Source organism: Leptonychotes weddellii, chromosome 2 (assembly GCF_054177405.1).
Source record: "Leptonychotes weddellii isolate Sample4059 chromosome 2, ASM5417740v2, whole genome shotgun sequence".
Classification (NCBI taxonomy): Eukaryota; Metazoa; Chordata; class Mammalia; order Carnivora; family Phocidae; genus Leptonychotes; species Leptonychotes weddellii.
This window is the reverse complement of record NC_138370.1, coordinates 62,978,903-62,984,773: the sequence shown is the minus strand read 5'-3', so window position 1 is coordinate 62,984,773 and position 5,871 is coordinate 62,978,903.

The following is a 5,871-nucleotide window of genomic DNA, read 5'->3' as shown; positions in this document are numbered from 1 at the left end:
TCCTGTAGTTTCATGGATGTTATTTTGGGGGGGGGGCTCTGAAGATATTAAATACAGTAGATTTTTAAAAACATTTCTTCTAGGGGCGCCTGGGTGGCTCAGTCGTTAAGCATCTGCCTTCGGCTCAGGTCATGGTCCTGGGGTCCTGGGATCAAGCCCCACATCGGGCTCCCTGCTCAGCGGGAAACCTGCTTCTCCCTCTCCCACTCCCCCTGCTTGTGTTCCCTCTCTCGCTGTCTCTCTCTCTGTCAAATAAATAAATAAAATCTTTAAAAAAAATAAATAAATAAAATAAAAACATTTCTTCTAGTCCTTGTATTGTTTCTGTGGCCTCTGAGTTTCTTTTTTCTGCTTGTTTGTTTCAGACTTTCTCTTCTCTCAAATGTCTGATAATCTTTGCCCACATACTTGAGTGAGGCTTTAAAATGTTGGATTGCAGTCTTTGTGTGATTGGTGGGTACGGCAATTGGTGGACCTTCTTTGAAGAATGATCTGGCAGTAAGCCAGGTTTTCTTTGGGAGACCCAAAAGGTAGTGTTGGGTGAATTTCTCTTTCATGGGAACATTTAGTTTTTTTTAAGACTAAGAAGTCTCCTAAGAATACTTCTGCTTTGGATAGATAAAATTGATCTCCACCATTCTGTAAGCATGAAAGGAAAGAGAGTCTGGAATGCCTAATATTTAATATACAGACTCACTTTATTCTTCAGCTTTCAGTTTGGTGTGCTTCAACCTCCCAGGAGTCTGTCTTAGATTAAAATTCTGCTCTTGAGTAGAGGCTGTTAATTTTTAAATCTTTCTTACCTAACCACAGAGCTCTATGTGTGTTGTGGAATCAGTCATATAGTAATATCAAGAATTTAGACTCTGCAGCTAGAGTGTTTGGGTTCAAATCTTGGCTCCACTAATTACCAGCTGTCTGACCTCTCTCAAGTTCCCTAAGCCCGGTAGTTGGTGACTTCATGCTAAAGGTGAATGGTACAATGCCCATGGAGGAAGAGAGCCCATAATTTGGATTTCATTTCTCTTTAGTCTGGACTATTTTATCTTTTTTTTTTTTTAAGATTTTATTTTTAAGTAATCTCTATAACCAACATGGGGCTTGAACTTACAACCCCAAGATCAAGAGTTGCATGCTCCACTGACGGAGTCAGTCAGGAGTCCCTGGGCTATTTTGTATTTTAAAAATGCTTTCTTTTATAACACACAAACCAATGAAAGCACAAAGGAATAAAATTGCACACATGATCTTTCTGCAAAGATGGCATGGAGTTTTCCACTGAAGTAATTCATTGTTCACAGAATTTGGCAAAAAGGAAAGGAAAAAATTCTCTAAACAAATAGCCCATTGAAAACCATACCATGACATGAGGATGATGCAATGACAAATGGCAACATGGAAAGAAATCCTCAATTAAAAATTTTGTGTTACAAAAGGATCAAAAGCTGTCCAAAAAAATGACAAAGAAACAATGTTTGTTTTGAAGCCTTATTCAGATTTCATGTTTGACTTTACCCTTGGAGTTTTTAACGAGTTATTTGTTTTTCCTTCACCGCCATACTTAGAATCAACATGGTGGATTTCTCAGCTCCTGAATTCCCTTTGCTTCTGCAATAAGTATAAGACAATGGAGTGCAGAGAACTCTCCACCTCTTATAGTAAGAGTGGAAGAAGGGAAGCAGCTGCTGAGAGAAAAGTGCAGGAGAGAAGAGATGTAAACAGACCAGTCAAACCTTCATAAATGACACAATTTATTTATTTATTTTATTAATTTATTTTAGAGAGAGAATGAGATAGAGAGAGAGAGCATGAGATGGGGGAGGGTCAGAGGGAGAAGCAGACTCCCTGCTGAGCAGGGAGCCCGATGCGGGACTCGATCCCGGGACTCCAGGATCATGACCTGAGCCGAAGGCAGTCGCCTAACCAACTGAGCCACCCAGGTGCCCCATAAATGACACAATTTAGGGAGGAGACAAGCCGAGGGTTCTGTCCCCCAGTAAGCCTAGGCTTGCTGGGGTTGTTGAAAGTGGTCCTAAATCCCTCCACCCAGAATTTCTCTTCTGCAGAAGCATAGAAAATGACAAAATATGTGTTTGAATAATATGAAATATAAAGATATGTACTTTCCAAGGCTCATTTGCCAATTTCCTTGTCATTTACTTAATTCTTGATTTATCTGTGGTGATTAAAACAAAAACAGGGAAAATATAGCCAGCTATTTACATGTAAAGAAAACATTTTAAATAGGAAAAATGTGCACAGGTGTATGTACAAGGATTTTTTTTTTTGCATTTGTAATATTAATTTGCCCACAGTAGGGGACTGGTTAAATAAATTGTGCTACATTCATAAAATAACATGCTATGCAAATACACACCAAGAAATGGGCTTATAGAGCTAAACATTTCCACAAGGGGAGTTATCCATGATATGTTATTGGTAGTAAGCTAAGGAAATTATAAATTACTGTGAATTATTTTGTTTTAGTAAGCACTTTAAAAAAAAGATTTATTTATTTTAGAGAGAGCAAGAGCGGGGGGAGGGGCAGAGGGAGAGAGAGCATCTCAAGCAGACTCCCCACGGAGCGTGGAGTTGTATGTGGGACTCAATCTCACCACCCCAAGATCATGACCTGAGCCAAAATCAAGAGTCAAACATTCAACTGGCTGAGCCACCAAGCACCCTTTAATAAGCACTGTTTTTATATGTTTGTTTAGAAAATCACCTGGCATGATGCTAAACTGTTAAGGAATCATTTCTATGTGGTAGGAAAAGAGATATAATTGAATTTTTGCAAAGAACATTTATTGTTTTTGAAACTAGAAAAAAATGTATACAGCTATAAAAGTGACCAAAGGCAGGCAGCAGGATGCACAAAGTTAGAAGAAAATGACCTTAACACACACATGTTGGATAATCATGATTGATTGACTGACGTTAAAACTATAGACTTTCCTTGAAATAACTCAAAATGTTAATTTTTTACTTTCTCAAATGAAACCAGTTTAATGGGCTTAAAGATATAAAATAATGTCTTAAATTAGAAAGCGTAGTGGTTAAGTATACAGTGGTTGATTTAATTACACTGTTAAAAGGTCTTTAAAATCATTCTCAAAGTGTTGATTTTTTCCAGCTATAATCTAGCACTTATTTAAAATTCTTTAAAAGATTTTCGTTTGATATAAATTCTGTAGTAGTGGAGGTGACTTGTTCTCTTCAAGAAATCAATCTATACTGAAGAGCAGAGAAGTTGCTATTCATGACATAGTTGAGACCAAATTTTCAGGCAGACTGGCATGCTTCAGAAAATGCAGACCCACACACCACGCTTTAATGTACAGATTGAACATATCTTGTTTGCTTTACTTAATTATACTTACACTTGTTGTATAGGAGGCAACAGTCTAAGTTATCAGATTATACAAAGAAAAACCGTAATATGCCCTGCTTTTTGTACTCTACCTTGATGTATGAATTTTGATTTAATTTTACTTGACCATTTGAGGTAGTATTTTTTTTACCTGTCATTTCTCTGGTGTGATTCAAGTTTTATAAATGTATACAAATATATATGCCTCTGTATAGTGTATATATGAGTGTAGATGTATTTATAGGATGTTTTACCCAAAAAGATATCCCCAAACCACAGCATTTATAAAGACTTTTATATTGATGAAGGTTCTCCATCATTCTTCACCATAACATTGTCAGAAGTGCCAACTTGGTGAAATGTTTCTCCAACTTTCCAGACAGTCTGTAATTGGAATGTATTTGAATTTTTGACTTCTCAATGTCTATGCCTGGCATCTATCCATGCCTAAATATGGTACAGGGAAAACATGTACATTTCCCTCTGCAGCACAGTACTTAGCATGAGTGAGGGGTGTGTCACTCAATAATGGCATCCATAGAGGCAGGCATATTCTGGCTTCATCTGCATCTACAAAACAGATGTGTGCTTGTGTCCCTGCCCATGGAAGCATCAACGGCACCTGCAGCTGGGATGTGTGGATGGTTCATTTCAATCCACTGCCTGGCAAAGTACATGCTGAAGTGAATGGCCCAACTGTTGGAGTTAACAGTGTTAGACTTTCAATTAAAGGAGAAGAGGGCAAAAGAGGAGGAGGGGAGGAGGAGGGTTATAATAAATAAGGCAAGGGAGGTTTAGAAGAGGTGGAATGCCCACAATCTCCTGGTTAGCATGGGGTGTAGCCAGCTTTAGAACAGAGGCTGTCAGTTACAGATCGGCATATCCACTATCTGAGAAGGGACAAGGTTTTTTCCCATGTTCAAGTGGCCAAATATAAGCCATTATAGATATTTACCCTGTACATATTTGATATTTGATTGTGTCTTATGTATTCTGTACCTCTCACAGTTCCTGCCGCAATGCTTTTAACATAGCAGGGTTTCTTTTTTTTAGATTTTATTTATTTATTCAAGAGAGAGAGAGAGAGAGCACAAGAGGGGAGAGGGGCAGAGGGAGGAACAGACTCCCCACTGAAGGGGGAGCCCGATGCGCGGCTTGATCCCAGGGCCCCGGGATCATGACCTGAGCGGAAGGTAGACGCTTAACCGTCTGAGCTGCCCAGGTGCCCCACATAGCAGAGTTTCAATAAATATGCATTTAATTAACTAATAGAAAAAAGTTGGTAATTCCTAGTTCAAGGTTTAGAGATTGTGAATTCAGTGACTTTTAAAATATTTTTTCTTTTGGAAGATTTCAAAATTACCCAAAAGTAGAAAGAAGAGTATAATAAGCCTCCATGAATCCAAACCCAGTGTCAACAATTATCAACCTTTTGCCAACCTTGTCCCTCCTCCCCACAACTTTTTGCTGTTTTATTTTTTGCTGATTTATTTTATTTATTTTTTAATTAATTAATTAATTAATTTTTATGTAGTGTTCCATGATTCATTATTTGCGTATAACACCCAGTGCTCTGTGCAATATGTGCCCTCCTTAATACCCAACACTGGGCTAACCTATCCCCTCCCCCCGAAACCCTGTTTCTTTCTCAGAGTCCATAGTCTCTCATGATTCGTCTTCCCCCCGATTTCCCCCCCTTCATTAGCACTCACCATAGCACATACCCTCCCCAATGTCTATCACCCAGCCACCCCATCTCTCCCACCCCCCACCACTCCAGCAAACCTCAATTTGTTTCCTGGGATTAAGAATTCCTCATATCAGTGAGATCATATGATACTTGTCTTTCTCTGATTGACTTATTTCGCTTAACATAATATGCTCTAGTTCCATCCACATCACTGCAAATGGCAAGAGTTCATTTTTTGATGGCTGCATAATATTCCATTGTATATATATACCATATCTTCTTTATCCATTCATCTGTTGATGGACATCTCGGCTCTTTCCATAGGTTGGCTATTGTGGACATTGCTGCTATAAAATTGGGGTGCACATACTCCTTCGGATCACTACTTTGTATCTTAGGGGTAAATACCCAGTAGTGCAATTGCTGGGTATTAGGGAAATTCTATTTTCAACTTTTTGAGGAACCTCCATACTGTTTTCCAGAGTGGCTGCACCAGCTTGCATTCCCATCAACAGTGTAGGAGGGTTCCCCTTTCTCCGCATCCTCGCCAACATCTGTCGTTTCCTGACTTGCTAATTTTAGCCATTTTGACTGCTGTGAGGTGGTATCTCATTGAGGTTTTGATTTGGATTTTCCTGATGCTGAGTGATGTTGAGCACTTTTTCATGTGTCTGTTGGCCATTTGGATGTCTTCTTTGCAAAAATGTCTGTTCCTGTCTTCTGCCCATTTCTTGATTGGATTATTTGTTCTTTGGGTGTTGAATTTGATAAGTTCTTTATAGATTTTGGATACTAGCCCTTTATCTGATAT